Raw genomic sequence first — 25,936 nt, 5'->3', positions numbered from 1 at the left:
TTCACATTTTACTGCATCAAATTTTATCAACAAAAGCCAAGCTTAGTAGAGTTGTTAGTGTGTTGATGGCTCCGAGACAGTTTACAACTGTAGAATGCACACATTAGCTGCTCCTTATCACCTCTACCTTGATTTTCCCAGACAGGGGTATTGAAGCTGCAGGGAAGATCTTGCCATGCCCCCATGTGATGGGGTAGTGTCCCAACTCCCAGGAAAATCCACCTCATTCTTCTGATACATTTTCTGCTGTATTACATTATTGCTCAGTATTCAGTATTCTAATTTTTATTCTATTCAGACCAACTCATCTACTTGATGTGATGAAGTTGAACTAGTCATGTAGTCTTCTAGTCAGGTGCTCAATGCAATACATAAGTTTCAAGTGAGTGCATCATTACTGCCAAATATAAAGGTCTTGTGGATGTTCCTCTATCATTAGAAGTCTTAAAAGGCTCTTTGCTTTTCTCCTTTGCTGAATGACTAACAATCACATTTTGATTCTTTACTCCGTGTACTCTCTGTAGTAGTGTCAATAGTAGCAATTTGCATTGTAATTCCTTCTCAGTTACTATTGGCAATGTAATGCAAGGAACCACATTTCCCAGAAATGTGTCCTAACACTTAACTACTGTCCATGCCACCCAGTGATGCTTTGATAATCATGGTATCATGCCATGGTAAAGGCTATCAGAGTTCTATTTCTCATTATACAAGGATAGCCATCCATTTGTCTAGCATAGAGACAACCCAATTGCTAGCATTCATTTTGAATACCATTTCCTGTGATTATTTGTGGTACTTATTAATGCATCTTCCAGAGAAGAAATAAGTACGTGCTTATAAAGTATGATTGCGTAGAGTATAATAAAATCTAACATAAGTGTGGGTAAAAGTAAAAGAAAGAAATGAAGAACCATTGTGGGGTTAGTAGTAGAGAGAAGTAAATACCATTCTAAGGCCTGAAGGGCAGAGAGAGGAAGTCTTTCAAAGCCTCGGGGAAGCCTCTTTCTGTGTATGAGGAGGAGCAGAGAAGTGTGGCTTTCAGTAGAAGAACTAATTCACTTCCAAGCCAATCCCAAATAGAGGTCAAGGGGCAATAAAATTTTCTCTCTCCTTCCCCCGCCACACTCCTTCTGCTGCTGATGCTCTTTGTTGGTAGAACACAACCTGCATGCAGGTTACAAGGGACCTTCAAAGATTTCTCTTGGGGCACAGTGGGAGTGGGTGGTAAACCAGGAGTCCTAGATGTAGATGAACAAACAGCATGTCCTCACCATAGCCATCTCCCCTTTCTTGAAAACAACCCCCTTAGGCTGGGGATTTAGCTCAGGGGCTGGGGATTTAGCTCAGTGGTTCCTGCACCTGCCTTCCAAGTGAAGGGTCCTGAGTTTGATTCCTGGTACAGAAAAAACAAAAAACAAAAAACAAAAAACAACCCCCTACCTGGCAGCAGTCACCAAATAATTTGCTATGTTGTGGGTTTTATGTGTTCAAGAACAAGGCCAAACTATCCTCATTTGTTCTCAAGCTCTAAAAGCAAAATGTAAGCACCACAGGGGAGCCAACAGCTGGCTGTAGAGCAGAGGCACGTACACATTTTCTGAGCCGTTCTATGTGCTGATAAAGAGGCACAAGACTTGGCCACCAGGCACGGTGGATTTTCTTTTTTCTTTTTTTTTCTCAAAGCAATCGGACAAGATAGGTACTAAAATTACATGCATTCACTGATTCTGTATATAGGTGGTGATTTAACACGAACTATCAGGTACAAATGTCCTTATTGTGCTAGGCTCTTTTCATTGCTATCTGTGCTATAATATAAGATAAAAAGAATGTCTCAGTGAAACAATACATGTTAGCGAACACATTGTTACTCAGTATGAATCATTATAATCTGGTTGGAAAGAAAATTTTAAGGAAGTTTCTCTAATTTGGCAAGGAGACGACAGTCCACTCCACACATAATGCTCTTATTGATTTGCTATCATTATTTTAGCTTTTTTTTAAAGGACAAATTATCACTACATGCATGTTTTTAGAAGAGAATTTGCTGATTCTTTTATGGTACAAAATGCTTTTTTTTTCCCTTTATGAGTCAGTGTTACCTTTGCAGAGAAGAATATCCATATGAAATAGCCTAAGTAGGACAGGAATTGATGAAAACCTATTGGGTAGGTCACAAGATCTCTTGGTGAAAGGCAAAGATCAGGATTCAAGTTGTGTAGCCAGAAAAAACAAGCAGTGTTTCACAAAGACTCCACACCCAGGATGTCACCACTTCAGTTCATAACATGGACAAGGGAGCTGGACTTCAAAACCTCTGCCATTTGCTACCCAAAGCTGGACTGAACTTGATCCTATTCTTACCTTGCTGAAAGCATAAATTTCCTGAGACATGTGCTTCCTTACGTTGTTCTCTCTCATAAATTCCCACCCTGCTGCCGCTGATTGATAGACCTCAGTCAATTATTTGTGCTCTGGCTCCAAGGAAACTGAGAAAATGTACCTCTGATTTCACTCTTGGGGAGAACATGACTCCAAATGCAGCAAAATCCTAGAAATATTGTAACAAAGATGATATATACATGATCCCTAGAAAAGAAAACACTTTACTAGGATTTATAGGATCAAAAAGCTTTCAAAATCCTACTTTAACAAATAAAATCTTCTCTTAGGAAGACAGAGAAGCAAAAAACATAATAGTGTCAAACAAAAATAAAATCTATTTGATAGGAAAGTTTTACATCTGTAAGTGGGTCTTAAAAGATTGACCAATGCCATCACCGAAGTCCTCTGGTCATCTGTGACTTTATGTCCCTCTGTACCAGTTGTCCTACAGGACTAAGGAACATTGAGAAAGTGCACATGTGTTACATCAAACCAGCCACTCCAGTAGCAATGCAGACACAAAATATAATTCTTACTTTAAAGGCAGTGGAGAAATATGCCCATCAAAATTTAAGAGGCCCAAGAAGCAAATTAACACATTTCTTATAGCTACCTGTACTATTTCCTGAATATTTTGTTTATTTGTTTTCATTAGTACTCATTTTCTGTGACAGAATCCATATGTTGCAGTGCTCAGGAGTAGTCTGAAAGCCTAGAGGTCATTGACCCCATAAAAATACTGAATATTTATAGAAACTAAAGATAAACAGTGATTATTGATGGTAGATATTTGGGAAACAAGATATTTGTTGAAATTAAAAAAAAAAAATATATATATATACCATTAACACAGAGTATCTAAGATTTAGCCTGTGTATGCATGCCCTGGTGAGCCTTGTTCAATCGTAGACTCACAGATGTTCAAACAGGTGACATCTGTAATTGTTCATTATGCAAAGTTCTTGTTCCCTCCCTGTGCTGTCATTCTGCAGAAAGTCCTCTCAACTACAGATTAGGGAAAGAGATTGTTAATGAGGCACATTCATAAGTCTTGGAACAAAAATACCTCAGTGGCCAAATCAAGTTGGAAAACTCAGGCTTCAACATGGCTTTCTTAAAATAAAGTGTCTCAGGATCTTTAAAGAGCCAGGATATTCTGAGAAACTCAAGTGAGATGGGATGTTGTGGGCAACATTAACAATTTTAGCCTTGATCATGAAGCTTTCTACTCATTGATAACTTTAAAGAACTATGTGACACAAAACGTTTTAAAAGTATGGTTCCACACTTTTAAACATAGCATGTTAACTTAAATCATCTCTCATCTTATGCATTAATTAATATGCATGTCATTAATTAATGTGTGCATTAATTATTTATGGAAATTGTACAAATCATACTTTTGGAAAAATGCTAGACATGACTCATGTATATAGATACACACTTTTTCCCCAGTGTTTTAAAATAACTGCCCAAACTTTTGATTTATAGTGAGAAACATTCAAGTGAAAAAGCAACAGTACCTAAAAGACAGGTTATATAAGGTTAGAGCTCATTGCAAGCCCAAATTATGAAGGGAAAATTGCATAATAAGTATGATGGAATATATTTCTTCAAAAATATTTTCACATACTTACTAGGTGTCAGATACTTTGAAAAATAAAACAGTGAAATATGGTAAAGTATAAAACTTGCATTCAATTAATAGATTTCAATGTAAATTATGGGAGGAATTTATAATTTAAAAATATAAAGATCTCTCCGTTAAAATTACATCAAATTTTGGGGGATTTTTTTTGTACCAGAGATAAAACTCGGGTCCTTGCACTTGCGGTGCAGGAGGCAGAACCACTGAGCTAAATCCCCAGTCCTTACATCAAGTTCCAAAATGCATATGAAGAAACAAAGGACCTACGATATTTAGCATAAATTTTGAAAAGATCAGACTTGGAGAAATTAAATTTTTTGACTCCTTTGTTTTTCATTTTTTCTTGTTTTTCAATTTTATTTTTTATCAGTACATGTTTGTATTACATGATTATGTTTCTTGTGAGAAGTTGGTAAATGTACATAACACATCTAAATCCCTTTTGCATCTCCTTTCCATGCCCAACCTTAGTATAATGAAGACATTGTGAGGCAGATTGAGTTTACAAAAGTTGAATTAGGGCATGTAAAAGTGAAAAAATTCACAGACAGAAAAATGTTCAACTCATTTTGTTTCCCATTAACTTTATTGGTACATTTTAGGTATACAATACAGTTACATTCATCATGTACCTTTACATGATGTATCTTGGTTCTTATTTTTTCCCCATCCCTGTGCCCTCCCTTTACCCCTCCCTCCTTCCTATTTACAGAAACTTTGTTTCCATTTTTTCATTTTTCACAGAAATATCAAGACAACTTACTAGAGATAAATACCTATTTTAACCAACAATTCATGAGATAAAAACAACCTGGATATCTGTCAATAGTTTTCCATTCATGTAAACTGTCAGTTGATAAGATTATGTGTAACAGATAATACTTTAAAATGGATAGAAGAATACAGTGGGTGATATGTTTGCAAATATATTACTTATTGAATGCTTCCCTTTTGGAGTAATCACCCCAAAATTTTTGGCCTTACACCAAAAGAAACATGTATCACATTATTAATTCCATCACTCAAAAACTGAAGGACGGTTTTGCTGGGGGATCTTCAGCAATTGCAGACACATAAGAGCTACAGCTGTATTCACTAAGTAGATGTAGTTATTCTCTTAATTCTTTGTGCTATAGTCTGCACATTTGTATGATTTTAGTAATAAATTAGAAAACATGTACTCATAGGTTCTTATGAATTTCTATAACCCTTCTCTCAAAATAAACCTCAATATTTAAATTATGAATCCATCAACTAAAATCTTGTGTTTTAACGAAGTGCTTTTAGAATGGGGATGATTTTAAGGTTTAATTCAGAATCTTAAAATTTGTTATATTTGCTTCCATCATTTTTCTATATTCAAATATGATATTTCAACTCAGCTTACATGAATTTTACATGGACATCCAATGTAGTTTGTTTAAGTGTTATGTAAACAGCATATTATAATCATATAATCATAAACAGTATTAAGGAATTTTTTAAATCTCTCCAACAGAAAGTGAATTATTTGATGTTATGTTTAGTTTCTCATGGTTCCTTTTACCCTCAGTATCCCATGCATTTTTATGCTTTAGATCAAGAATGTCACTCAAACTCTTCATCAACGCATAAGCAGGGCTTTTAGAAGGTGACTGAATCCCTGGGGCCCCACTTGCTGTCCGGAGGTGAAGCATGATGGGAAGAGGGCGTCACTGAGGGTGTGGCCTAGGCGGATTTACCTCCTCCCTGGCTCCCCCCACCTCGCCTGCTGATCACCATGACATGAGCAGCTTTCCTGCACCATGTCCCTCTGTCATGGCTTGGAACAAGCCAAAGGTGGAGTTTTTTATAACTCTGAGCAAAAGTAAACCTGTCTTTTGAGTTGTGGGTGTCAAGTATTGTGTCCTGTGGATGAGAAAGTGACTAAGACATTCACGGAAGCACTTCTTATTAGAGGAGTGTGTGAATGACGGACTAATCTGAGAAACATCACAGTCACAATCTAGAACAATGACTTTAAGGGTTACATTTCAAACACCACCAGAAGTTAAAAGCAGCCTTGCCTTGAGGCGGTTCAGCATCCTCACTTTAGGACTGTGTTTTAGAATATAAAGTGTGTTGGCCGCACGAGTGTTTTCTCCATGATGCAAACAGTCATTTGGATGCAGAAAAAACAGGAGTGATGAAACTTTTTATTCTTAGCATAAATGTGTACTGTACTACAGGGACCTGCAGACAGCACCTGCTTGCATCATGACACGCATGGCCATGTTCAATGGCTCAATCTACCTTCAGTTTTATTAGAATGGGGAAAGTGACACAACTGGCAGCATACTTACCATTGAAGGGTTAGGAACCAAGATCTGAAGACAAGAAGGTACACATTTCTGTTTAGGAAATTTGTGAGGGAGACTGCAGGGCTATGTGACACTAGATGTGATTATTTTGACATTGGTGTCAAGTTGCCTTCAAATCTTCCCATCTATTTTTAATAGATTTTAATAGAAATTTCTAAGTACCCCATGTTAAATTATCTGTCATCTATCCAAATTCACAAATGCTTTCAATAGATGTTTATGTACAATAATCTATGAAGGCTAATTTTCCAACTCTTCAATTCCATTGTGCTGCATAAAGTTCATGCTCCATAGCATACTGAGCTTTGTGAAATTATGAAGCTTATAATACATTTTCTGGCAGTTTAACATAAAATTTCACCTTTATCTTTTTAAAGAGAGATTAATCAAAATTTATGTCTGGAAAAATTTCTCTTTTTAAGAAATAGCAAATTTATACAAATTGTTTAAACATATCTAAATTCTATATGATATTAAAGATTAATATATTGTGGCAGCAGATTTGACAAAAATGTGCATCTTGAGAAGTATCATAATGGAAATGATTCCAATATGCAAGCTATCTATTTCTCTATTGTAAAGTTTCAAACTTTGAAAAGTAGTATTTGGCCAAGGCATTGTTAAGTACAGTTTGTGTGAAGAACAATACACACATTAAAGAAAATGCCAATGAAACAGGATAATTTAACCATAAGGAATATACAGTTCCATTGGAGTATAAAATATATGAAAAATAATTAAAATACCAATATATAAAGCTCAAGTTGTAAATGCAATAAACATGGGGGATCAACTTGGAGAGAAAATAATAAATTTCAGCTAATCAGGATGAAAGCTTCTTAAATGATACACATTTTCACTAGCATGAAAATTTATATTTTGGGTAAATGGAACCAAGAGGGGAAATCATAGTTTTGTAACCAGTGCTGATGTGTTAAGACAGGCACAGAGAAATAAGCAAGTTCAAAACAGAAGCAATGTGTATGATGTGTGCGGGTAGATATTTACTATTCATCCACTATACACTAAGCACATGCTAAGTTATTTGCTTTTATTATCTCAGCCTCTTCAGTTGTTTATAAAAGTTTAAAGGTTAGCACACCAAGTCTAGAAAAATAATTTTAACAAGGTAGACTATCTAATAAACTTAAAGGTCCAGTTTTCATATATTGTTGTGTAACTGCAGAACTTATGCTATTAATTATAATAATTTCTACAGTTCTTATTTATCACAAGTAAATGAACTTTGGGTAATAGATTTCCCTAGTATAAAAAAAGTATATACATCTTGTATTTTATACCCATGAAGACTTAGAGAATTCATTTTTTCTCTTGAATTTTAATTATTCAAAATATGTTTTAATTATTTTATTTGATAATATGATGGTTATATGCTAAGGTTTGAATTTTTTACTGATTTCTAACTCACCTACTGGCCTCATGATCCTAGTTTACATGCAAACATAGCATGAATAATGAACTGATAATTTCTAATATTGAGGGAATGAAGAAGATACAACACTAGATGATGTACATATTCATAAGATAATAAGCAGATTTTTAAAGAATATGAATGTAGATTGTGGATAATAAAAGTAAAAGCTTTGGAGACTGAGAAATGTGATGGACATATGGACATATGTGATAAGGGAAGGTTGTGAACATAGTAGCTTTGGAGAAAAACGTCACATGATCATTATAGATCAACAAAGTTTGGATGTTGAAGTATAAATAAAATTATTACATAAGCACTTGGAATTCAGGATGTATACAGCAAAGCAAAAGGCATCACATTCCTGGATTTCAAGTTATGTTACAAAGCTAAATGAAAAAAATACCGATGATACTTGCATAAAAACATGAGTGTGAATCAATGGAAGAAATAGAAGGTGTAGAAACAACCTCAAGCACATTCAGCCACCAGATCTTTGACAATGGGGTCAAAAACTCATGAGGCAGCAAATACAGCCTTTTTAGTAACCAACGTTAGGAAAATTGACTATACATATACTGAAGATTGAAGTTAGACCCTTATGTCTCAACATGAGCTAAACTATAATCAAAATGTATCAGAGATCTAAATTTTTAAACAAAAGAGAGGAGGACCCCTTGGCATGCCCATCAGGAATCAGTATAGCCATGCAGGCACCTGCAACCCCCGCCCCCCTTCCTGCCTCCCTCCCACCTCTGGCCTCCTGGCTGTGCCGCTACTGGTTCCAAAGTACAGAGGCACAGGGGAGCGTAAAACCCACTGTCCTGAGCTGCAGAAGTGAACAACTGATAGGCTCTCTCTCAGGCTGCTTGATGAAAACTGAAGCCCACTGGAAAAGTGAAGAGAATCTCTGCAATAAACACCCACTAGACCACTGTGCTTGGTAAGTTGGAGGGATCATCACCTTCCATCAGAAGCTAGACTATCTTCAGGGGAAGGGCAGCTGAAACCTGCAATGGAACCTTGCAGAGTTCAACCCTGCAGGAGTACAGGGAGCTCAACTTGGGACTTGCAGCCAGAAATCTGCCTGAATCTCACAGGTCTGTGACTGGCTTACTGAGACTCATTGAATTATAATTGCACACTGCTGCACACATTGTTTATTGTGACAGCAGAGACATACCCTGAAGGAGGCCCTTCATTTTTATCTTTTATTTGTTATTTTAAAAATTATTATTAGTAGTATTTTTTGCTCTGATTTTTATTTTTTTGTACTCTTTTCAAATTTTTATTTTTCTCTTTTTTTCTTTCTTTCCTCTTTTCTTTCTCTGTCTCACTCACTCACTTGCTCTACCACATTGTTCTTCATCTCCCTTTGTGTTTCTGTTGTGGCCATAATTCAGATTTCTTCTTCATTTTTCTTTTCTTCTCTTTTTCCTTCTCTCACTTTTGTCCTCTGGCCCTACTGCTAACATTCCCCTATCCTTCTACCTACCTATCTCTCCCTAACCAACTCCTTCTAACTCCCCATCCCAAAGGGTAGAGTTGCTATATTGAAGAGTTTATTCACTATAAACGTATGTTGGGTTGGTCCTCGATTGTAATTTAATTCACACAGATAAAAGTGATAGAATAATAACTACCACAAGTTGTCATTTTCTAAGATGTACTTGCTGTTATGCTGTTGCTGATTGTATCACTTGTGCTAATGTGTTGTGATTGATCTAATCAGGTGTCCTTCCTGGTATAATAAAAATTAGAGAGCCTCAGAGCCATTAGAGACTGAAATCCTAAAGACCAGCTATATATGGAAGACACATCTGACAAGCAATCATTCCATAAGGGTTCTAAATACAAGCAACAAAGATTCTTACAATAAGCAACTTCGAAGAATCAACCCAAGAATTAAACCAAGGACAATACCAAAACAAAAATGAGAAGACATTTAAGCAAGACACAAACTCAGTCTTCCACTCCACAAAAGTCAAATTCTGGGGGATACAAGGTGGAAAAGTCTGATAATCAACCACCTGGACTGATAGCAGAGGAAGTAACAAAACAGATGAATGAGGCTCTAGAAAAATTCAAAGCAGAAATAATCTCCCAGATAACTACAGAGATGGTGAGCAGAGTGAAAAACATGATTAAAGGCTCTAGAACAAAAGCAGATATAAAAATAGATGAGCTCAGAAATATGCTGGAAGCCATGAATGCCCACCATAACAAAGAAGTGGAAACCATGATTGCCCAGCATAAGAAAAAAATGAAATCCATGAAACAGATTCAAACATATTTCCAGAAGATTAAAAACTCCATTGAAAGTATGCACAGCAGATGAAAGGAATGTGAAGATACAGAAGATATAGAAGACAGATTGCAGTTAAGGACCATGAAAACAGAGCTTTCTTAAAAATAGTAAGGGACCATGAGAAATCAATCTAGTAGCTGCTAGATGATGCAAAGAAGAATGACATAAGACTGATAGGAGTCCACAATAAAACAGGAGAAAGTACAATTGACATAAAAAAACTGTTCATGGAAGTAATAATAGAAAACTTCCCAGACAGAGGTGGAGAATTGGACATTCAGATAAGTGAGGCATATAGAAATCCAACTAGCCATGATAAAAAAAAAAAAAAAACTACACCTAGACATATAATAGTCAAGATCCCAGAAACCCAACAGAAGAACAAAATCCTACAAGCATTTAGAGAAAAGAAACAAATCACCTACAAAGGAAAGCCCATCAGAATCACAACAGACTTCTCAACACAAACCCTCAAGTCAAGGAGAGCCTGGAGTGAAGTATTTCAAGCCCTAAAAGAAAATAACTTCCAGCCAAGACTGTTGTATCCTGCAAAATTATCTTTCAAAATCTATGGGGGAAATTAGATACTTCCATGACAAAGAACACCTGAGAAATTTCATGAACAATGAAACAGCACCCCAAACAATTCTAAACAATTTTCTAGAAAAAGACAGTGAAGGTCACAACTCCATGAGACCCAACAGAGGAAAGCCACCAGGCAAGGTAAGAAACTAAAGGGAAAGTTGGAAAAAAAAGAAATAAAAGCAGGGGAAGGGAAAAAAATAAGAACCAAAAGAGTATGTAAAGGTGCATATCTCCAATGATGAATGTCATTATATTGTACACCTAAAATGTACTAATAAAAGGATATAAAAAAAAGAAATGAAAGAGCAACAAAATAAAACATCGTGATAAGGATGAGTCAATATCTATCAATTATAACCATCAATGTTAAAGGCCTCAATTCACCAATCAAAAAAAAATAGACTGGCAGAATGGGTTAAGAAGCAAAGCCCAACAGTATACTGTATAAAAGAAACACACCTTACTCAAAAAGAAATTCATAGACTGAAAGTAGAAAGATGGAAAACAGTTCTCCATGTGACAGGAACACAGAAAATATCAGGGGTAACAATCTTATTTGCAGACAAAGTAGATTTCAAACCAAAACTAATTAAGAGAGACAGAGATGATCACTACATCTTTGTGAAGGGAACAATCCAAGAGGAAGACATGACAATCATAAATATATATGCACCAAATACGAATGCCCCAAACTATACAAAACAAATATTAATAGACATGAAAAACCCAATAGCAATTGTACAATAGTAGTGGGAGACCTCAATACCCCTCTATCACAAACAGACAGATCATCTAGATAAAAAATTAACAACAAAATTCTAGAACTGAACCAAGCTATTGAACAAATGGACTTAATAGATGTTTACAGAGTGTTCCACCCCACAAAATCAGAATACACATTCTTTACACACAGGTCATTCTCCAAAATAGACCACATGCTAACTCATAGGACATGTCTAAGTAACTGTAAAAGAATTAAAGTTACCCCCTATATATTATCAGACCATAATGCAATAAAATTGGAGGTCAATAAAGTAAGAAACTGCAAAACACCCACAAACACGTGGAAACTGGATTACACCCTCCTGAACAACCAATGGGTGACAGAGGAAATTAAAGAAGAAATTATACAGTTTCTACAAGTAAATAATAATGCCAGTACAACATACAGGAATCTGTGGGACACAATGAAAACAGTTCTCCATGGGAAATTCATAGCAGTGAATGCCCATATTAGGAAAACAGAGAGAACTCAAATAAATAACCTCATGCAGAACCTCAAGCTCCTAGAAAAAGAAGAGAATAACAAACCCAAAGCTCACACAGGAGAGGAAATTATAAATATCCGAGCAGTAATCAATGCAATGGAGACTAAGAGAATGATACAAAAAATCAATGAATCAAAGAGTTGGTTTTTCGAAAGAATAAATAAAATTGAGAAACCTTTAGCCAACCTTAGCATAAAAAGGAAAGAAAAGGCTCAAATAAATGCAATTAAGAATGAAAAAGGTGAAGTCACAACAGACCCAGCGGAAATCTAGAGGATCATCAATAACTGCTTCAAGAACCTATACTATAATAAAATGGAAAACACAGAAGAAATGGACAGATTCCTAGATACATATGAATTGCCAAAGTTAAATGAAGAAGATATAGAAATTCTAAAAACCCCAATTAAGATGAGTGAAATTGAAAATGTAATAAAAAACTTATGAAAGAAGAAAAGCCCCTGGGGCTGGGTATTTAGCTCAGTGTTTTGGCCACCTGCTGTGGAAGTGCAAGGACCCAAGTTCAATCCCTGGTACCAAAAAAAAAAAAAAAAAAAGGCCCAGGTGCTGATGGCTTCACTGCTGAATTCTACAAGACATTTAAAGAAGAACTATCACCATTACTGTTTAAACTCATCAAGGAAATTGAAGGAGAAGTAATACTTCCAAATTCATTCCTGGAACCAAGTGTTACTTTGATTCCAAAACCAGGGAAAGACCCAACCCAAAAAGAGAACTACAGACCAATCTCCCTAATGAACATAGATGCAAAAATCCTCAACAAGATACTGCCAAACAGAATACAGAGGGTCATCAAGAAGATCATACACCCTGACCAGGTTGAATTTATTCCAGGGATGCAAGGATGGTTCAACATATGCAAATCAATAAATGTAATACACTATATTAACGGAGCCAAGGACAAAAACATATGATAACCTCAATACATGCAGAAAAAGTATTTGACAATATCCAACACTCATTCATGATGAAAACCATACAGAAAATTGGAATAGAAGATCTTTATCTCAACCTGATTAAGGCTATCTATGAAAAACCAACAGCCAACATCATACTAAATGGTCAAAAACTGAAAACTTTCACAGTAAAATCAGGAACAAGATAAGGATGCCCATTATCACCACTCCTGTGCAATATAACAGCCCTGGAAACATTAGCCAGAGCAATTAGAAAAGAGAAAGAAATAAAAGGAATAAAGATAGGAAAGGAAGAAGTTAAACTATCATTATTTGCTGATGATATTATACTTTACATAGAAGACCCAAAAAACTCTGCCAAAAGACTTTTAGACATAATTGACAGATTCAGTAGAGTAGCTGGATGCAAGATCAACACTCAAAAAACAATAGCCTTCTTATACACAAATAACAGACTCACTGAGCTATAAATTAGGGAAACAATTCCTTTTCCAATAGCATCCAAAAAAATGAAATATCTAGGAATCTGTCTATCAAAGGAAGCAAAAGACCTCTACACTGAAAACGAGAGCACTCTGAAAAACAGAGACCAAAGAGGATATAAGAAAATGGAAAGACATCCCTTGCTCCTGGGTAGGAAGAACAAATATAGTGAAAATGACCATACTTCCAAAACTACTATATAGATTTAATGCAATGTCAATTGAAATTCCAACAATATACTTCAGAGAACTAGAGAAAACAACCCAAAAATTCATTTGGAACCAGAAGAGCCCTAGAATAGCAAAAGCAATTCTAGGCAACAGGGACACCACAGGGGGTATCACAATCCCAAACTTGAAACTATACTGCAAAGTTACTGTGATAAAAACAGCATGGTACTGGCAAAGAAACAGGCCCAATGTTCAGTGGAATAGATTAGAAGATGCAGAAACAACTCCAGACATACTCAGCCATCTCATCTATGAAAAAGGAGCCAACCACCCTCATTGGAGGAAAGATAGGCTATTTAATAAATGGTGTTGGAAAAACTGGATTTCAACGTACCAAAGATTAAAACTAGGCCCATACCTATCACCATGCACTAAACTAAGATCGAAGTGGATTAAAGATCTAAATATTAAGGCAGAAACACTAAACTTGCTGGAAGATAAGTTGGGTAGAACTCTTGAAGACATTGGTATCGGAAAAAGAGTTTATGAACAAAACCTCAGTAGCACGGGAACTAGCACAAAGAGTCAACAACTGTGATCTCATGTTATTAAAAAGCTTCTGCACTGCAAGAGAAACCACCACCAGAGCTAAGAGTTAACCTACAATATGAGAACAATTTTTTACAGCAGTATCTCGGACAAAGGACTACTGTCTAGAATATATAAAGAAATGAAAAAAATTAGACCTCCCAAATTCAAAGACCCAATTCAAAAATGGACATCTGAAATGAACAGACATTCTCAGACAAAGAAATAAAAGCAGCAAATAAACATATGAAAAAATGTTCAACATCACTAGTCATTTGAGAGATCCAAATGAAAACAACACTGAGATTCTACCTCACCCCATAAAGAATAACTGCTATCAAAAAAATCAATCAATAACAAATGCTGGCAGGGGTGTGGGGAGAAAGGAACCCTTCTCTATTGTTGGTGGGAGTGCAAACTGGTGCAGCCACTGTGGAAATCTGTATGGAGATACCTCAAAGAACTAGGACTAGAGTTCTCATTTGACCCAGCTATTCCCTTGCTGGGTATCTTCCCCAAAGAATTAAAAGAATCAAACCACAGCGATATATACGCACCCGTGTTTATAGCGGTAAAGTTTGTAATAGCTAAAGCTTGGAAACAGCCCAAGTGCTCATCAACTGGAAACTGGACAAAGAAGATGTGGGGTTTTTATTTATAAAATGGAGTACTACTCAGCCATAAAGAACAAGAAACTAGAGACATTTACAGCTCCATGGATGCATATTGAGGCCATACTCTCAAGTGAAATAAAAAGGACACATGTGTAAATACTGAATAATTTCTCTAGTGTGAGAAACTGAAAGAGTAAATAAGGATTAAAATGATTAAAATGAATAATTGATAATTTGAAATAGGAAGAAAAGGTCCAAAGAGGTAGGGGAAGTGGAAAGGGAAGGGGAAAGGTAAGAAGGGAAAGGAAAAATTATGAGAAAAGAAAAAAAATGGAAACAAAATCTATGTAAATAGGGAAGGGTGGAGGGGGTGAAGGGCGCACAAGTAATGGGGAAAAAATAAGAACCAAGATACATCATGTACAGGTACAAGCACCCAATGATAAATGTAAATGTATTGTATACCTAAAATGTACCAATAAAAGAATTTAAGCAAAAAACACACAAAAAAAACCTCTTGAAGTAATAGTGTAAAGACTTTCTGAACAGAATCCTAATCACACAAGGTATAACATGAATAGTCAACAAGTGGGATTATACCCAGTTAAAAAGCTTCTACCCTGCATTGGAAATTCTGAAAAGATGCTAATGGAAAACAAAACAAAACAAGTGTATTTCATAACCTATCTTTATTTCTAAATTTGCAGTTGCATTTTATTATCTATTTCAGATACACACGAGATCTTAGACAGCAATAATCTGAGATCTTAGACATCTATGAAGAAATTCCCCATAAAGCAATTTGGGAGGGTAAGTCTTAGTCAGTATATAAATAATAAAAAATATGTTCAATTATTTTATCCAATAATTTAACTTTAGTATTCTTTATATCCTTCATTTACTGAATATTACTCTTTGAAATGAAAATTTTTATTGACTCAAAATACAAATTCTTTATTGTATAATTATACTAATACTGAGCATTTAGTTATTCTTGTGGATAACATAGCTATTGCATATAGATTGCACGATTTTACAACTGTATTTTTAAATGAAACAATATTTCAGTCTTACTGAATGAACAAATTTATCCTGTAATTTGGAAATATGTAGTGCATTTTTATATCTTTGGCTTGAAGTATAATGAGAAATAGTTTTGGTAATACTCCAAGAAGAATTTCCACAATGTTGAGATAAGAGCAAGATGCATTTTTAATCACTGTAACCATGCAGCTATGTTTTGGGGATGAGAGGATTTCGGTAGCCTGAAGAGCCCTAGAAGAATGTCAGGAAGAACATGGCAGGTGTTCAGGTTGTAATCAGGTATGTCAGGGCAAAAACAGCCTCAGAGTAACACAGGTAAATGAACAACTTTTCTTAATGATTTCCTAACGGCTTTGCCATGTGCACATACTGCTCTGACTCTACTTTTTGGATCAGAATAATTCATGTTGCCTGATACAAATTTGTGAATGCTATAGTCATCTGACCATAAAGAATGTCAAAGTTTAACACAATATATATTTTGATTATAGAAATCTATTATATATGTTCTTTCAAAACAAGAGCACTTTAAGGTGTGGCTATGCCATCAGTTTATCAGAATTAAAAGAAAAAAATGTGAAAATTTTTCATCTTCTATAAGCTGTATCTGGTGTCAAAAAGTAAAATATTACCATTTTTATATGATTAATGATACCCATGCATTTCCTGATGATGGATGCATGATTCTTTATCCTTTTTCAAAATTATATCTTTAAGGGGTGCATATCCCCTTTCTAAGAATTTTGTGAAATATTAATATTCAACCACATACGAAGGCCAGCCTTATGAAGCGACTTCTGTACAGGCAGTTTAGTACATTTCCTGGAGTTGATTTCCAGAGTAAGATACAGTGCACTCAAGTTTTAGATTGCATGATTTTGCAGGTGTAGTTGCTATTATTTCAAATTTAATGAAATGCACAAAATGTTTTCAGCTAGCCTAAGTGAAAGGAATTGGGTTGAGTTCCCAAAATAATGTGATACAGGTATTTTCAAATTCATAATGTATGTAAGCATGATTATGTGATTCTAAAATTGACACATTTAACTAGATTAATTTTTTTACTTGACAGATCTATATAGTGATTTAAATGTGCTAACAAATTTACTAGATGTGTACAAAGATGCTTTGTTTTGCTTACTTTTTATCCATTTTCAGAGACTTGGTCACCTGCCTTTCTCCTACTTCTCTGGAAATTTTTCCAAACAGAATACTGCTCAAGGCACAGCCCTAAACTGCAATATAAGTTGGAGGTTCGTGGTGATTTCACTATTACAGAATTCAGGAGACTACATTGTTCCAAGTCAATGCTTTTCTTTCCATACCGAAACTGTTCTTTCCTTGGTTGAATCTATTCCTCCAAAAGCTCTATTCTAGTTTCAAATTCTAACTGTTCCTGGTAATTCTAGCAAAAGTCACAGATTTGCAATTAGTGAGTCTCCTGCAAAACCTGTAAACTGATGCTTTGATTGGTTAGAGCGTGTTATGTTACTCTTCAATCTAATGAGTAACCTGCTTTTCCTTGTAGTTCCTCAAATGTGTCATGAAGAGTCTCAGTGTCTTCTGGCATTGCACCTGCGGATACAGAGTTGTAGATCATCAAATGAAATATCAAGTTGGAATAATGAAGAACAGTACTTCTGATGGTTATAAAGTCATAAAGCAAATTTCATATAAGCCCACATCTAAACATATGCAAAAGAAAACAATTTATCTTTCTATTAATTGGCTCACCTTAGTTTGAAACAATGCTGGGCTTAAAATCATTTTAAGAAATTTGTATAATAAGAAGGATTCTATTTTTTTTTTTTGGTACTGTGGATTGAACCCAGGGCCTTCACACTGAGCTATATCTTAGCCCTTTTTTCTATTATTATTATTATTATTATTATTATTATTATTAATTTGGAAACAGGGTCCCTTTAACTCACTATTTGCCCAGACTGTGCTACAACATAGGATCTTATGCCACAACCTGGCAAAGTGCTGAGCTATGGGCATGAGCCACTACACCAGGCTATAAGGGGAATTCTTAAGCAGAAAAATGAACAAGATAACCAGTGTACGTTTCATTGTAGAACAATGTCATAGCAGTTATTTTAAATTATCCAGTTAACGTATCTCTTAACGTTCCCCAAGTCCACACTGACCAAATATTTCTTCTACTCTTTAAATTGGATAGTGGTGAGTAACGACAACGAGAAAATGTACTTAAGCATAATTTTACAATGCATTAAAATGTGATAATTCTTCCCATTTTCTGTACTATTTCTGCAAGTCCTCTTCAGTGAATTTCTTTTCAAATTGTGATAAAAAATTCAGTCACTACTGCTGTCAAGTGCCATCTAGTGGAAAGGCAGGCTTCTAAACTCGTTAAGGCATGTCCTCATCCACATTATTGATGAGATCTGGCACTAGGCAACTTCTTGCTCTTCTCCAAAGTCAAAATAACCATGAAAGGTAAACCTTTTCAACCAGCTAGGGATATTGAAACAGGCCTGAAAGGGCAACAAAAGACACTAATGAAATAGTAATCCCAGAAATGGTTCAGAAAGTGGCAACAACAATGGGATATGTGTGTTTGAAGAAAGGCAGAGTGGTTTGGGGGGAGTAAGGACAATGTGTCCTTTACTGTAATTATAAATGATAAATTTTAAAACTACCGTATTTTTATCACGTATTTGTGACTTGCCACGCATTGTTCATTCCGATATTAACCTGAGACCGTGAAAATTATATGTGTAATGTTGAAAAAAGGCACGGGGCTTAGAGTGTTAGGAAAAACCTACGAGATGAGATGTCCTCTCAATTTAATCTTACAAAATAAGTAATAGTTTTCTAAAAACAAGAAATTGAGAAAAATATTTCAAGAAAGTCCTTTAGTCTGCGTCTCCTCCATACTCGGCACACGCACAAAAGTTAGATAAACTCTCTGTCAGAGTGCAACGCATGTGACCTCAGGTCCAATGCCAATGGAGGGCTTGTTCCTAGCTAAGCCCTCCTGAGACAGGCCTTACTGTCTGCATTCCTATCAGCAGTTTTATCTTCTGAGTTCTACTAGAATCATGAGCCAAGCTCAGCTGACAGCCTTCTAGGGTTTTTCCTGCTTCTGAGGCCACTGCTCCCAAACTCCTCCCACAATCCAGTTCCAGAAGTTTCTAAACCACACGGTCAGGTGCAGTCACAGGAGGGGCCACCCTTCTCTGGTATCCTATTGGCTACATTCTCACCCCTGAGATAAAATACCCAATACCCACAACTTAAAGGAAGAGGGATTCAATCCAGCTCTGAGTTCTCAGAGATTGAGTCCATGGCAGAAATGTTGTGGTAGAAAGGCACAGCTGGGGAGGCTGCATAACCCATGGTGTTCAGGAAGAAGATAGCAAAAGAAGAAACTGAGGACAAGAATATGCCCTTCAAGTCACGCTCCCACCAAGCCCCTCCTCTGGTCACGACCCACCTCTAAATACACAAGACTTTGGGGAACATCTGGCTCTATACTACAGCAACTTTTACAAATGTATCATCCAATGCTTCAAAACTTACTACAAGCAAAGAGTTGAGCCAGTAAGTTATGTGAACATGACTTATGAATGTGAACTCTGATAGGCAAATGAAATTATAAGGTAAAGCAACAATTAGAGTGTGGTACAGCCCTTCTTATGTAAGTTACATCCATTGAAGCTTTGGGCTTTTTTCTGTGGAAAAATAACATGATTTTTTAAAGTATATTCTTTAAAATAAACAAATGTTTCTTTTCTTCAGCCATATGACCTGAATTTTAAAAACTAAAATAAATTATGGTAATTATTATGGTAATATACTTAATATTATTCAAATAAAATCATGCATAAAATAAATATAATTATATAACATGAATATAATGAAATAAGTATATAATAAAATATAATTATGTATTTTAACAGTTTCGATATACTGTATGTATAGCAATAGGAGGATCCAAGTCACTACCACATCAAGAAATCTGAACTTTATGCAGAAAATGTAAGAAAACTGAAGCAGAGAGCCAGGCATGGGACATTTAAAACATGCTGCAAAACTTAATACAAAATCTCAATAGTAACCAGTGATCTGATTATTCAGATTTGGACATCTGTGTGCAGTGACAGCCCTGGCCCACTGCCTGTCTTCATAACTGCAACTCCAGTGCAAGACGCACATCCAGCCTGTGCCCTATTGCTGTGACTTACCCTGTGCTACAGTAGTGGTTTGAAGCTCTGGTAACAGACGTCCCATGGGCCTTAATGTCTGTGTATTTACTGTCCGGCACTTCAAAGACAAGGTTTGCCCAGTTCTACCCTAGGATATGAATTTGCATTCATAATAGTGATTTGAATTATAAAAATTGCATATATTTACTGTGGAGAAGTTTCCATTTAAGGAAACAGAAACAAAGAGGCAGTAGCTTGAGTTGCTGTGATGGGGCACTCCTGTGATCCCAGCACTTGGGAGGCTGAAGCAGGAGGATTACCAAATTTCGAGGCCAGCCTGGGCTGCATGGAGAGTTTGAGGTTACCCTGAATTACGGAGTGAGACACTGTCTCAAACAACCAACAAACAAAATTTAAAAATAAAATAAAAACTTTAAAAAGCCAGTGGTTTGGGGGATAGGGAAAGCAATTAGGGAGAGGGGGTGGGAGGTGAAGGAATTAGAAATGATGGAGTTATGTTATATACATGTACATTTTCTCCAATGTAAATGTAACCATTGTGTAAAGCACATAGACACTAATAAAAATCATGAATAAAAAGAAAAGAGGCATATATGACAGCTATTGCCAATATTCTACATCCAAAAGATTATGTTCATAGATGAATTTTCTGTTTCTTCCTTTCAAATGCTAATCTCCAGGATGGATTCAACAGGCAATGCATCATGCTTTATCTGGTGGACATTTGACATTTAATTTTGCATTTTTTAATCACCATTGTACCTATTAGTACACATAAGTTATACCAGTTAATTAAATTCATGATATTTCCACATGTGCATCCAAGTGCATCGATTGTGCCCATCCCCCTCCTACATCCCTACACCCCTCATTGCCCAATCCCTACTAATAATGCCAGGTAGGGGTCTTTTTCACATCATCCAAACTTTACTTCTTTTGAAGTTGGGCTAGCTGTATCATATGATGGCTGGACGGTTAGACTTTTGAAGAAACTCCATGATGTTTTCCATCATGGCAATACTAATTTACATTCCCACCTACTAAGTATAAGAGTTCCTTTAACTTCACATTCTCATTAAAATAAATTCCATATACATGATATATATTTATATGATGTATTATATCTCTTTATACATATGTTTATCTATACATATTTTAATGGCCATTCTAGCTGGTCTGAGAAGGTATTTCATTGCAGTTTTGAACTGAATTTCTCTGGTGGTTAATGTTGTAAAGCATCTTGTGCATATATTTATTGTCATTTGCATTCTTTTGAGAGATATGTATTCAGATCATGCACCCATTTTCAGTTGGATTACTGCTTTTTGTTTGAGTTATTTAATACTTTGGCTATGGATTCTCTGTCAGATTAACAGCTGGCAAATACTTTTCCCATTCTATAGGTTATCTGTTAAATATGTGTTTGAGATACAAGGATCTCCCAGAGAGTTCGCAATCTTCTCCATCATATTTATTGAGCACCTCTATTACAGGCAGCTAAACTAGATAGAAATTAATTTACAATCAGGGAGGGACTAGGCTGCTGAGGAAGTCACAGAACATAAAGATTTCAGGGTTGTGGCTGGAGGAGCATGTGAAGAAGGCCAGGCCTCAAGATAAAGATGCAGTGGCCAGGCCTGCACACCTCCCTAGGGGATGAGCTGGAATTGGAATTATTCTATAATTAGCACCTCCTGGTCCAGGGAGTTTGGATGGGCATCGGATGCCCAGGTGGGTGCCCAGAGCATCGGAGCCATCCCTTCTCCAAGATGCCTTTGTTCTTTTCATGTGCCCTTGCTAGTGACCCACTTTCCCATGGGGCCAATATTAGCTAAGCACCTATACTTGTAATCCTACAGGTTAATTGTAGTTTCAACCACTATGACTTTGTGGTATGAATTACCCCTGACAAAGGGCTTCAGTGGCCGCCCACTCCTGGGACCCTGCCTGTCCCCCAGGTGTTATTTCTGTTCTCCAACAAACTATTCCTACTCTTGACCTCCTTTGTCCTTCAGAATTCCTTCTTGGATTTCAGGGGACATGAACTCAGCATTGCTCACATCTGGGAGGTTGAGAGTTATATTTTCTCCGTATCCTCTCCTTCATGATCTTCACGGAGAACATTTTATGATTATATTAATTTGAAAGCAATGAGACTCGGAAGCTAACCTACCTCCTACCCTCACAAGGGGAGATGAATAGGAGTCACCAGCACATCCCTGCTTTGTTCACACTCCTTCTTCAATTAGGGGATCAGTCTACAACATTTTCCGGGAGTGTCAATACCTTAGAGATATAAACACAGCTTACACTACTGCATGGTATGCATGGACAAACTGTTATCCTGCACAGTTTCTGGAAGCAGAGTGCAGATCATGTTGATAGGTGATGTAGGTCTTTTCAAAGTATGGATGTTAGATATTCTGCTTGTGCCTAATGAGGTGACACCACAAGGTTGTCCCCAGAGGCCCTGAGTTTTCAAATATTTCTATAGCATTAAAATCATCTTGATCCATTTGGCTGTTGAAGGACATTTGGGCTGTTTCCAAGATTTAGCTATTACAAACTGTGCCGCCATAAACATGGGTGCACATATATAGCTGTTGTATGATGTCTTTAATTCTTTCCAGAAGATACCAAGAAGAGAAATAGCTGGGTCAAAAAGAAGATGTAGTGTTTTAACCATATAAAGAATGATGAGCTCGAGCTACATGGATGTACCTTGAGACCACACTCTTAAGTGAAATAAATGGAACAGATGTTGTTTAACTATCACATAGTTTCTCTGGTGTGAGAAACTGAAAGTGGAAATAAGGACTAAAATGCATAATTAATAATTGGGAAATGAGAAAAAAAAAGTTCAAATGGAGAGGGGAAAGATGGAGAGGGAAAGAAAGGAAGGGACAAGAAAAAATAGGAAATGAGGGAAGCAAAGCTTTTGTATGTAAGGGATAGAGAGGGTTAGAAGAGGGAGAAAGGGAAAAAAGCAAGATTCATCACACACAGGTACAAATTCCCTATGCTGACTGTGATCATTATATATATCTAAAATATGCCAATAAATGTTTCGGTTAAAAAATAATAATTGTGAATGACAAAGCAGCCTTGAGCATCCACTGCAAATGTAATAATGTTTTTGATGATGAAAATGGAGAGAAAAATCTGACATATGTTTGATTTGAGTAACGAAACATGACCTAAATAAAACCAGTAATGAAAAGAGAAATAAAGTTTTAAATCTGATATTAAATATTTTTCTTTTTATATGTTTTTAGAAGTATTCTATAATTTCATTTTATATTTTATGTTCTTTTTAATAGCACACAAATAGAATTTGAAGAATATGGTTTAAATATATTATATTGAGAAACTAATATTTATTTACAAATAATCATTTCATGGAGACTTTTTTCTGTGTATCATAGTATCAATTAAATGTTCAGTGATTACACATTTGTGTTAATATTACATAGAAGCATGCACACATGTGTGTGTGTGTGTGTGTGTGGTGCTAGGGATTGAACACAGGGACTTCAAGCTTTCCCAGCATTTCTTTCCTTTTCTTTTCTTTTTTCTTTTCTTCTTTTCTTTCTCTCCTTCCTCCCTTCCTTCTTTCCTTCCTTCCTCCTTTCTTTCTTTCTTTCTTTCTTTCTTTCTTTCTTTGACGATGTCTCACTGTGTTGTCCAGGCTTGGCTCCAAATTGAAATCCTCCGCTGTCAGGATGCTGGTATTATAGGTGTGCACCACCATGCCCAGTTTACATAGAAGTTTTAATTAAAATGTAATCCAAAATTTTGCAATGGTGTTCCCAACGTGTCATGTGATTTTCTACGTCACATTTGCAGCCTTGCACCAGTACAAGTGAATGTTAATACATTTTAATTAATGTTTTGAGAAATGTAGTCCTAATCTACATTTTTCTGATTTTTATGTAATCTTCAAACGCAAGCATCCCTCCAGAGCTCTATGAAGAAGTCTGCTTATCACTTTATTAATTATATAATTACTGAAAGCTCCATTTTGATTATACATCGCCCTGTCCCTCCCCCACCTGACTCCGGAATGTGCACTCTGCGAAAGTGGATCACCGCCTCCCTGTTCTGCTTGTATTTCCAGGACCCAAGGCAGAGAATAACTGATAAAAGATGAGTGAATAAATGTACTATTTGCTAAGTATCGGATGGCATCCACACACCATATGTGTCACAGTGTCCACAGCCGAGAGCTGTTATGAGGCTGGTCTCAGCAATCTTTCATCAGAGAACCCACACACCAAAGGGAAATATGTAGAAGGTCACTGACAGGAGAAAAATAAAGCAGAAAAGATGCGGATGGTGACCGAGTTTGGAAAGCAGCCAGCCACCAAATCAGTTGAGTGTTGGTGTGTAATAATGAGCATTAGAGGCACTCCAGCTAACCGCACATGTAATAGACACAAGCTGACCTCAGACGTCCTGCCCACATTACACGGGCACAAGAAAAACTCATGCCAAAGCATAAAATAATCATGGAGTCGATGTAATGCTAAATAACAGAACCCTTCTGAGACACACAGTTTAATAATCATGAGACTCCACAATCAAGACACGGGGCCAGGCTGGACCCATCCTGCCAAATGTTTTCAAAGAATCTGGCACGAGACACGGGAACACGGTTTTGGATAAGTCACATTGAAATCTGGATGACAATGGATGCTGATTGCGTGCCTCCAAATTCTCCAATTCATTACCCAGAAGATAATTCCAGACAATATCCTAATGTCATAGAGAAAATTGAGGTTCCAGGTCAATGGGCTTTGGGGAGGACTCCCAAAATATTTCAATGGAATCTGGTTTAAAAAAAGTCTTTGGCTATAGGAGTACTTGGCGAGCATAAGCAAGTACCAGATGCGAGAGGTTGAAGCAGAAAGGTTTCTTTTGGGCCTGATGAAAATAAGAAAGAATATTGTTCTAACATTTTTCCTAGAAATAATTTAAATGCTTTCACAATTTTCTTACCTTATGTAGATTACATGAAATAAAACGAACAAAGAAAAGTTCTGGATTTCACATAGGATGAATCTTTTTATTCATGGAATTCTCCCAAAATAAATACTCACACTGAGAGATCATCTATTAATTCTTCTTTAGAAATATCCTGAGTTAATTCAACCCAAGTTTTGTCTTTCTTTATTTTTCACAGCTCATAAACGGCAGCTCAGTTACACATTATTTACAATTCATAGTTAAATGCAAATATGTGCGCCTGTGTGTGTGTGTGTGTGTATGTGAGTTTAATATTTTGCTCTGTTTTTCTAACTGGGTTCAACTAATACTGAGGATGTAGAACCACATGCTCCATTGTATCCTTTCCAAAATAATAGTAAGGGATATGTCCTTTATTTAAAATTGGTTCATGAAAAATGAAGAAAAGAAAACATGGCACACGATGGGCATTACTATAATAAAGAATCTGAGAAATTTGACAAAACAACTTGTGTCTTTGTAAAATAAGAAGATAGTTTCTGAGTATCGAAGACCCTTTGTGGCAGAGCACACGCTGAATGACCAGCATGTTTGCCACAGCCCAGAGTGGGAGAAGTAGACTCCAGGGAGGCTGACTTCCTTTTGAGTCCCCGGTGGACAACACAGGAAATAAGGAAGTTTTGATGACAATAAATGTGTTCTGGGGCTTTCATAAATAAGCAGATGTCACAGATATTTAAAATATGATTAATATAAATAAGTCATGCAATATCTAAAATTATACATACTATATGGAATATATATTTATGAAACATATATATACTCTACATAAATAAATATATCTTATATGTATGTATGTATGAGAGGTGAAATATGAAACATAGAACAATTAGGCATTTAATTTTTTAATCTAACATTAGTCTGAGAATTAATAAAAACCTTTCAAGGCCGGGGATTTAGCTCAGTGGTTTCG

This window comes from Heterocephalus glaber, unplaced genomic scaffold (assembly GCF_053883595.1).
Source record: "Heterocephalus glaber isolate CG9 unplaced genomic scaffold, H.glaber_assembly_v1.0 deba00001428, whole genome shotgun sequence".
NCBI lineage: Eukaryota > Metazoa > Chordata > Mammalia > Rodentia > Bathyergidae > Heterocephalus > Heterocephalus glaber.
Note: the sequence above shows the minus strand (reverse complement) of the source record.